Below are 11,337 nucleotides of genomic sequence, written 5' to 3'. Positions count from 1 at the left end.
CTGTTGAACAAACGGCTTCTGTTTGAGGTTGATAAAATAAGGTTACATCCTTGTAACTTAGAGAGATATTTTATTATTGTAGGTAGGAACTGTATGCATCACTAAGGTTAATTTAAATTGGCTATGCTCAAGTATGTAGACAAGCTAACGTCGAAGTAGTGTATGTGAAATCAACCTCACAATAAGATGTGTGTATATTATAATTATTAATGTCATATTTCAAGATGATTACTTAGATATTACAATATGGTTGGTTGAGCTGGAGTTCATTATTGAGCTTACACGTTAACGTCACAGTCATCTGAAGAACGAACCCAAACCTTGTTGTTTTTATTAATTGCATTACCAAATGGGTATCAAATAAACAGTAAGCATTGGTAACACAACTTCCAAAGTTACAGTAAAATAAAAAGGACCCTGACTCGGACAATACACAATCCAACATGTTCAACAGAAGATAATCAGTTATATTGTTTGTACACATGGTACTTTCCATATATATATATCTGTTTGTTTAAGGTGTCCAGGTGATGCAGACAGGCTGGACCAGAGAGTGAGAGACAGAACTGGACTCCTCACAGCAGTGAACTTCAGCTCAGGTACAAAGACTCTATTTTTCATACTGTACAAAGAATCAAGAAAGATATTGGTTTAAATGAATGAAGTATTGACTTTAATACACTGATATACATTCTATTAAACAATACTAAATACTAGATCACCTACACATCAGTTAAGTTGAGGGGTTTTTCCATGCAAAAAGTTACATTTTAGATATTTAGCAATATGACTTTGTCAGCTTTCAAATGTAATGCATTGAAGGCAAAGAAATGTAACACATAGTGAGAACTGCTACTATTTATCTCTCAATATTGTCTGTAAAAAACGTGGTAAAAGTTATTCTTTCAGTGAGACAACAGAGCAAGCTTCTACAGTTGCTCTACGTTTTGATAACAGTTAAATATTATTTTGATAATAACATATATTTCAATGTTGATGAACTTCATACTGTTCATTCATAATCTGATTGTCTTTGAAATAAAAAAAAACATTACAATTACAAAGTAATTATATCTACAGCCCCTAAACACACAAACACACTGCTTTCATAAATAACACACTTGTTCTGCAATAATATGTTTTATGTTTCCTGTCTTTTTTGTTAGGAAAGGACATGCCTGAAAGACACAACATTTTCTCCTTCTCTGAGGGTCAAGAAGAACATCCAAGAGGAACATTAAAAGCTGATGTTATGAGATTTTAAGACCAGTACACTAAGAAACTACTTTTATTGTGAAAACAAAGATCTGCATACCGAATATATTTATAATATACCAGGACCATCATTTGTTTGTGATGCTGCCTGCACCTCAGAGAAGGGGTGGTTATAGTCAGGCTTATAAAGTGTGGCGAAAAACATAGTCAGCTGATGGGATCTATTTCCACATCACATCTACACTCCATCAGCTGATTATTTCTATTTTCCTCACTTTATGAGCTTCACATCACCTGTGCCTTGTACCGCAGAGTTTGCAATGTCACAAATAAATGGGGCCAATCTTCAGTCAGATGTGAATGTGTAATCTAACATTTTCAGTAAGAATAATGGACGAAAGGAGTGCAAATACAAATACAATTTATTGAAATGTGAACCAAAACTTCATAAAATGTTTTAAATAGGGCTGTCAGTCGATTAAAATATTTAATCGCGATTAATCGCATGATTGTCCATAGTTAATCGCGATTAATCGCAAATTAATCTCACATTTTTTATCTGTTCTAAATGTACCTTAGAGGAATATTTTCCAAGTTTTTAATACTCTTATCAACATATGAGTGGACAAATATGCTTTATGCTAACGTTTATTATCATTTGAACAATGACAAATATTCTCATGAATATTAAACACAACAACCTCTGAACATTACAAATATTCGCCTCAATTCAACCTGGAACCTCTCTCATACTGTGTGTGTGTGTGTGTGTGTGTGTGTGTGTGTGTGTGTGTGTGTGTGTGTGTGTGTGTGTGTGTGTGTGTGTGTGTGTGTGTGTGTGTGTGTGTGTGTGTGTGTGTGTGTGTGTGTGTGTGTGTGTGTGTGTGTGTGTGTGTGTGTGTGTGTGTGTGTGTGTGTGTGTGTGTTGGATCGTTGGAGCCATGTGCAACTCAAGGCATATGCTCGAACGGGAGCTGCCTGGACGCTGCAATCATGTTGCTGCAATCATGAGTGTGCTGACTTTTCGTACAATGTCCCACTGTCTGGCTTCCTGCATAAAGTCAAGTGCTCGGCGCAGTTGTGTGGATAGAGCGCTCTGTTTTCATTTAAACAGCTCCTTATATCCGTTAGCGCAGCTAGCTAGCACCAGATGCTAACAACAACAATGCACGTAAGGTCTCTCTCGCTCGCTCGGGCCACACATCCACACACCCTCCCGGTCCTCCCGATGGCCAGTCGGTGCCTGCCGGTGAGCGTGGAAGTGTGGTCTGCCACAAGCGGGCGGCAGGAGCGGGGCTGTCAGCAGCATCAGTTTGTAGATGGTATTTTAAACTCGATGCGCTCTGAAACTACGGGGCGGCCGAGGAAAAAAAATAGACATGCGTTAATCGCGTTAAAATAATTAGTGGCGTTAATTTTTTTTTGCGTTAACGCGTTATCAACGCGTTAACTTGACAGCCCTAGTTTGAAATAAAAAGCACATATGGACAGAAGGTGTAAACCTATTAAATGTATAAGTAAACACATTTAGTCAAATAAAGTGACAGACTAGGCCTGTGCAGTTGGTATCACCTTTGCCCAGCATGGGCTCCTCCATCAGGCCTGGTCGTCCTCGCTGAGGAAAGACCCTCAGTCCTCTCCAAACCAACAGACAGGACGTCCATCACACGGAGGTTTCTCCCTGAAGTCTCTGCAGCTCTCTGGACACCAGGCTGTCTCAATCCGTCCACACTGGATATGAGAGGGGGAAAATGAAAATAATAAATGCTTTAGACAATAATAAATATAAAGTTGACTGTTGAGTTGCTCAGTTTTTTTAGATTGTCAATACTATTACTGTATAACTAATATATCAGGTTAAGAGGCACATTCAAATAAAGATTGGTCTTTAAATACATGTTGTCTTTTGAATTGTTTGTCTAAAGTCAAGGATCTAGAACTGGTACTTAGTTTTAATGATACAGTCTGGTTATTATGCTGTTTGGAGGAGGCCTCACAGGTACAGTAAGAGCACTAACTAGCTACCATCACATGTACCTTAGCTTGACTTAAATGTATTAAACGTATAATTAAGTGATATCAAAATATAAATAACGAATGTCATGCAAACATATTAATATTTGCTTGATTCCAGTGTTGAATTTAGCACAATTGCATACAACGTTAAGGGATTTTAAGATTCTGAAGTAGCCTATTATGCTAAAAACTCAATAACTTAGATTATTATTTATAGTTTTGCTGAATAGTTTCATGTCCGCTTACCTTAGAAACGTAAAATGCCACGGCAGTGTGCAGATGGGGAGCATGTTAGCTTAGCTTGGTAGCTTCAGCTAGCTCTGGAACTTCCAGCTCGGTGGCAGCAGGTCCCGCCTCGGCTCCGCCTCTTTGCCCTTATTTGGAGCAGGCTGGAACAGGCGGGAGTTGAACTCTGACGTCACTGTTGAGCCGTTAGTGGCCGACTCCGCCTACTAAGGGCTTCGCGGCATCTCTGCAGAATCCTATGGGTGACGTCACGGACCCTACGTCCATTTACAGTCTATGATTAAAAGTAACATAAAGGATTACTAAACATGTTTCATGGCTTCTACACCAACGCAGAAGAACATTCCACCGGAAGTTGTGTAGTTCATGCCAACGAGAAAATTAAAAATTGGTTTGTCTTATTTTGTCTCTTCATACATCCATATATTTCACACGGTAGAAATGGCTGCAGTTGAGAAACTGAGAAGTGTTATCAACGAGCGACTAGCTGCAGTTGCCGATGAAATATTTGGAGTTTTTGCTCAAACTTTATCAGTAGGCTATACGAGGAGGAGATTTGTCGTCAGTGCAGATTATTGGATACCGTCTTGAAGCCTCAGATAAAACTCCACAGAACAGGTGTGTAACAAACAATAAAATACTTTATTATTTCCTATCAAGTTCTTACAAATTATAAAACAATCTGAATGGGATTCATTATGGTTAAAGTATCTTGTTAGCTATTTTCTGTTTATTAATTCACATTCAGATCTCCAACAACAGATCACAAATACACAAAGCACAACAGTTAAAATACACATTGTTAGAATATGTAATAGTTTAAAAAAGTTGGTGGCCTAATGTTTTTTATTTGTATTTGATCAAATCTATTTATAAATGTTATGCACAATGCATTTCTATAGTCTTGTTTGTTGTTGTCTTGATATTGTGATATTGACCATTGCCCAGCATTGAATGCAATTTGCTTCCCTAACCAGGGTGTCCGCGGGGTCTTAAAAAGTATTAAAAGTTGATAAATCAATTTAGCGAAAATGAAGGCTATTAAAAAGTATTAAAAAGTATTAAACGGCAAGAAGGTCCACAGCAACGAAAACATGAAACACCCTTTAATTTACTGAAACAACATGTCGGGAAACCCCCTCAAGGTGGCCCCATGCATCGCGTGCCATAAACTGCTGCTTCTTATTTTAAGTTTCGTTGCCTTGCTCCGCTCTGTGGGGATCTTGACTGATTTACAAACGGTTTGGTTTATTATAAACATTATTAGCATGGCTATGATACAGGATGCTTGGACATGTTGAAATTGCAGCTTTTCTTTGTGTATGTGGTTGTATTTATTAGCTGGCTAATAACAAGAGGCTGTCAGTGAGACCTAGTATTACAAAGTTCACCCAGCAACTTTACACCAGTGGGAGAAGCAGAACTGCTCTTTCTTTTCAACATAACTTAAGTTACACATGATTTCTTCCAAGTGGTTTGGCTTGTTAAAAACATCTTGCATTATGATACAGGAATTTGCTGGCTTTGTGTTTACAGAAGTACCTGACTATGCCGGACTTTTGTGCAGCCTACGGATGCTCCAATCGCCGCTGTCTGCAAACAAGAACCCGTGGGATCACCACATATGTTTATGTTTGCTCAGTCTAATAAACCCATAACATGGTTGTGAAAGAATACCAAAGCTGAGGCTGGACGATGATTGATTGTTAGTGTGCCATGTGTCACTGTGTGTCTTATTGGTTTTGTGGTATACTGTATTTTATTTTATTGTGTGCAAGACACATTTAAAACAAATAACCTTGAACCTTGAAGCCCCATCTCTCCCCACCTGCTCCTGCTTCCTACATCCCCTCCACACCACACCAAGTTGTTCTTCTTAATAATAATAATACATTTATGTTGGGGGGCCGCCTTTCATAACACCCAAGGACACCATAGGGGCAATATAGGGAACAATTTAAACAGTGGATTTTGTGATATATCAGCCGGGGTGAGTCAAGACAAACCACAAATGGACTACAGAAGGATATATGGTACAGTTTATATTATTCTTGGTCTTTTTTCAATAACATATTTCAAAGGTTCTGGATTTGTTTACAAATCTAGAAACTAAATACAAAACTAGGATGATATGAAGATCTCATGTCAAAAATAATTGTGATAAATTAGACAGAACTGGCCTGTCTGTGAGCACATTTTATGTTGGTTTGGTTCTTCTGATAAAGGTGTGAATATCTAAATAATATACCAACATATGCTATTGTCATTAGTTGTGTCCCTGTTCTTCAAGCTAAGGCATTGCTCAATTAACAACTCTTGGTTTACAGAGTGGTAACATGAGACCGATTTTTATATATAAAATATAAATGTATTTTAATTTTATAATTTATTTTAAATATTAACAATATAATAAAATAAATGGAAATATATACACCGGCAAATATGTAATATAAATACCTTGTGTGTGTGTATAGCTATTGCTTTATCTGATTAATGTTATTTTCATATGAAAGTCCATGATTATAAGTATGCAGTATCATAACTACATCTTTGATGTTTATAAAAAACCAAACCGTTTGAAAATCGGTTGAAAATTGAGCAAGCTATGGTTATTTAAATAGTAAACCATAATGTTATGAATGAGAGCACTGCCTGTAGCAAGATGGCCGCCAAGTGGCAACGTCGGTCTCCATTGGCCAGCAGCGCGTGTGAGCCATCTAGTGTTTATATATATATATGGGAGAACACGCCGTCCTCCGCGGAGAATAAACAGAAGGGCGACCATGACAACCATGCTCCGGGGTCTTCTTCGCTGCTTTTGGTGTATTTTGTGGCGGCAGCAGCGCCACTTACAGGCCTGGCATATGTACTACAGCGTTTCCAGCATTTCCATAGGTCTCGTGTGAAAGGACACGTTAATGAATCAAATGCGTGTGAACGGAAGACTTTTTTGCGTTTGCGTTTTATTGTATGCGTCCTCGTGGGGCCGGGGTCTAAGCCAAACTATATCCGGTCACAGAGATCTGCTATTTTAAAGTAAGGTTAACACATATCTACACTAAATATAGTCTATATTAAGAACGAGAAAAGTCTTAACATATATATCGTTTTTTGTAAACATATGACAAATGTGTGAGGGTGATGACTCAGACCATCGTCCTATGTGCCGGGCTTAGCCCCCAGCCCAATTTAACCCCTGGGTATTTGTGAGGGAGCTCCTATATATGGGCTCAGAACAGTCTCATAATACACACATGCGCACAGAAGGATTCACACTTGTATTTCATGATCAACAAAAGGATTCACACTTGTATTTCCGGATCCACACTTGTGTTTTTCAATGCACACACAAATGTGTTCCGTTTCATATACATGTAAATAAAATCCAAATACAGAAAAAAGTTTTACATGTGTATTTTTAATCCTCACATATTTGTTTTCCGTTTAAAACCTCTGAACCTGCAAACACAAACAGCTTTCTGTGCATGGATCGCTGTGCATTCGTGTGTGGGTTTTTTGAGACTCCCCTGACGGTCAGCCGATTCGTACTTGTAATTATTTCTATCTATAGCCAATCAGATGTCTCCTCAATTCTAAGCCAATCACTTGAGCGCGCCCCCACGAGGGTAGATTTCTTGCGTTCATGGCGTAGCGCTTCATGTACGCATTTTGCGCAGTCAGGAGCTGACAGCTCCATGGAGCCTGCCTGCAGGCGCTAATCTCAGGACACTTCCACTCTCAGAAGCTACATTGCCACTTTCCGAACAGGAAATGCACGCAAATACAAGCCTTTATATTATTAAGGTACAGCGCCACTTTCCAAACCATTGATGAATGCTTGTGTACACAAAAACGGCAGGCAAACCCGTTTTAAATGTGTGTTTCCTGTATGGCGAATACAGCTGCTTTATTTATGTCTGTATGAAGTTGTTGTGAGTGTGGAGGGACCAGCTACAGGTTAGCTTAGCCTAATCGACCAGTGCACTACGAAGCCAGTGCTAGACAGTGACCTGTTAACGGGGGGGGGGGAGCCCCGCCGGTCATTATCGGCCGATATTCACTCTTAATAGTTTGATCGGTGCTCTCTATAAAGGCCGATTAGGAGAGCTGGATCTGATCGATATGGACATAAACGCGAGTGAAGTATAACCGGACGTGAGAGAGATCAGATCAGCCGCTGAGTCTGATGGAGACACGCTGCTCTGCATAATCACCTGATGCTCCGCCCTGACCGAGCTGACCGGTCTGCGCAAAATGCGTACATGAAGCGCTACGTCACGAACGCAAGAAATCATACCCTCGTGGGGGCGCGCGCTCATGTGATTGGCTTAGAATGGAGGAGACATCTGATTGGCTATAGATAGAACAAATTACAAGTACGAATCGGCTGACCGTCAGGGGAGTCTCAAAAAACCCACACACGAATGCACAGCGATCGGTGCACAGAAAGCGGTTTGTATTTGCAGGTGCAGCGGTTTTAAACGGAAAACAAATATGTGAGGATCAAAAATACATATGTAAAACCCTTTTCTGCAATTGGATTTTATTTACATGTATATGAAACGGAACACATTTGTGTGTGCATTGAAAAACACAAGTGTGGATCCGGAAATACAAGTTTCAATCCTTTTGCGGATCATGAAATACAAGTGTGAATCCTTCTGTGTGCATGTGTGTATTATGAGACTGTTCTGAGCCCATACATATATGGCATTACCCTGCTGAAGCTCACCAAAGTTTAATATATTTCATAGTTCAAAGTTTTTTGTTTTGTTTATTGGTCAAATACTGGTTTCTACTGGTTTCTGAGGAGTTCACTGGAATGAAAGAGCACAGAGTACAGAAGCAACAAAGCAGCATGCTGCATTAAACCTGACCTTCACAGAGAGGTTGCAGTTCATGTGGAGAGGAGGCTTCAGTAGTCTGTCTGCACTCTGTTTAGTTGTGCTATCTTACAATCAATATAGTCAATGTGAGGTAAAGTGTGTCGCCAATGTAACCGGTTAGAACTCAAAGTTGCTATGAGGTCTTAAAATGTATGGAAAGGGTCTTAAAAAAGGTATTACATTTGACTTCAGGATTCCTGCATATACCCTGCTAACACCACACTAACAGCACTTTGTTTATTTTCTGTCCCTCCAGAGCTCCCTCAGCAACATGTCTGTAATGAGGATGAGGTTCTCACTGACCAGCAGCTCTGTAGTCAGGAAAGGAACTCCAGTCTGGACCAAGAGGACCCAGAGCCTCCACAGATTAAAGAGGAACAGGAGGAACTTTGCACCAGTCAGGAGGAAGAGCAGCTTGGACTAAAACAGGAGACTGATGTCTTCATGGTGACTCTTACTGATGAGGAGAGTGTGCACAGCGGTCAGACTTGTGCAAAAGAGTCTGTAGACAACATGCCAGTTATAAGCGTTGTGGTATCAGAAGCACAAAGTAATCTGCAGCTCATCTCTCACAATTCTAATGACTCAGGGTTAACAAGAACTGCAGATCCAGAAATAAACAAAAGACATGGCAAAACCAAAAGGAACAAAGTAAACAACGCTAACTTGTCAGACATGCAACGTAATACTTGCACAGTGAAAAATAATTTAAAATGTGAAACTTGTGGGAAATATTTTAAGTACATGTCAGTATTACGAAGACACATGACCACCCACACGGATGAGAAGCCCTATGTTTGCGTGACCTGCGGGAAAAGCTTTGTTGAAACGTCAAGATTAAAAAGGCATATGAGAGTCCACACAGGTGAGAAACCGAATGTTTGCATGACCTGCGGGAAAAGCTTCATTGACATGTCAACATTAAAAAGGCATATGAAAGTCCACACAGGTGAGAAACCGTTTACTTGTAAAGCATGTGGGAACAATTTTGGAAGTAAAGATGAATTATTGAGCCACATGAGAAGGGTTCACGCTGCCGAGAAGGCATAACTTTGAATTGCAAAGGTATTACATGGTTTACACCAACAAGTAGATTTCCATATGTACCCACTCAAGTGACAAGGCACATAAATGCAGCACTTTTTTCATCTGGATGAATGTTCACCAGGCAGCTACCTCTGGGACTGATCAATAGTTGCTATGCTGAAGATTTAAAAAACTGCAATTAAGTTGCAAATAGATTTTTTTATGTTTTCAACATGTCATTTTGATTTGTATATTTATGTATTTTGTAGTAGAATCAAATTGTTTGTTATTTTGGTTTCAAGTTGACACTCATGCTGAAGTTGGAAATAATAATCTACATTGTGCTTTAATGAATAGAAATGATCGGTGCACTTAATGCTGTGTGATCTAATGTATGTTTCTAACAGTAAAGCTTTGTATGGTGATGATGTAAGAATACCAGATTCACCCTAAACGCTAAAGATATAAGCAAACACTGTTCATCCAGGCTGCTGGTATGACTGACATAAGTAAATGGATGTAAGTTGTAACAAACAGTAGGTGTTTAAATGATAGCCTCATGGGCTTGAGCTTAAGTTATTATATTATTTAAATATGTTGATTAGTTTGATCACCGGAGTTGCCTCATATTGAACACTAATAAGAGATTGTATTTGAATCACAAGTAAGATCTTGAACAATTTCAAATAAAAAACGAAATGGTTCTCAGATGGCATCTTATTGCTTTCCTTTCATGCAACATAAACTTCTACTTTTCATTTTACAGGAGAATACTTTCCAAGCCGGTACATTCATTTGACGGCTATCAATTAAATGAAAAACGTCTATCTATGTTTCAGATTAAGGTTTTCCATAAAAAAGTGTTCACACATTACTATGTAACGTCCTTCCACCCTTGTACTGTGTTTTTTATTTTATTTTTAAAACATTGTATTTGCAATGGCTTAAAAAATATGAATCATGTTAATGATAGCTATTAAATAGAGCTGGCTCATCTCCTTTATTATAATGAATGTTGAAATAGCACAGCAAGGTTACAATGGCCTCAGTAAAAATCACATGTTAAATTTGCACAGATTCACTGCCACTAACCAACATCTCAGTTATAATATTAAAATCTGAATCTGACAGAAAGGGCCCAGATTCATCCCAACCAAAGTGTCCACTACCTTTCTCACAACTCTCACAGAGTCGAAAGCCATGCAAGAGCAATTCACAACAAGACCAGTACTGATCAGGAACCAGAGAACAAATGTTTAAAATGGGGAGTTTCATGATATCTTAAAGTAAAAAAATATACACAATCTCCCACACCGGTTTACAGAGGTGGGAGGAGTACTCATCGTGTACTTCAGTAAAAGTAGAAGTACAATAGTGTAGGAATATTCTGTTACAAGTTAAAGTCCTGCATTCAAAGGTTACTCAAGTAAAAGTACAAAGGTAAAAGCACTTATTCAGATTTCCCCTTACAGAATAATATATATTATATATTTTAATAATAGTTATTAATGCATTAAAGTGTTAGTCAAAGCTGGTAGGTGCAGCTAGTTTTAATCAATTTCATTTCAAACCTTTATTTACTTTGTTTTCTGCAGGGTAGCTTGTGAATTTACTCCAGAAAAAAATGGAAATACTCAAGCAAAGTACAAGTACTGTATCTAAAAATCTTACAGTACTTGAGTAAATATACTTCACACCTCTGCCAGGGGAATAGCATTTCAAATTCAATGATTCAAAATGCTTAGGCTTTATTTTCATATGCACAGTAGCTAGAGTGTAGAAAATGGCATTGAAAATATGAAGTCCCAAGCTCCCCCAACAGTGTAACATAGTTATATAGGACATAACACAATAAAACAGATACAAAAAATACAAATACAAAATACAAATAGTGCAAGAAGAAACAGTAGAAAAGAGTATACGAAGGTTATGTTGCAACCAATGTGCA

The 11,337-nt window shown here is 38.6% G+C and overlaps 1 pseudogene; it reads left to right on the top strand.

Moving 5' to 3' along the window:
- Positions 1-3,918: 3,918 nt before the first annotated feature.
- LOC139434460 (zinc finger protein 679-like) lies at positions 3,919-9,413 on the top strand (annotated as a pseudogene).
- The last annotated feature ends 1,924 nt before the right edge of the window (positions 9,414-11,337 follow it).

Source organism: Pseudochaenichthys georgianus, chromosome 9 (genome assembly GCF_902827115.2).
Source record: "Pseudochaenichthys georgianus chromosome 9, fPseGeo1.2, whole genome shotgun sequence".
In the NCBI taxonomy this organism is placed as follows: domain Eukaryota; kingdom Metazoa; phylum Chordata; class Actinopteri; order Perciformes; family Channichthyidae; genus Pseudochaenichthys; species Pseudochaenichthys georgianus.
This window is presented reverse-complemented; position numbering and strand designations above follow the sequence as displayed.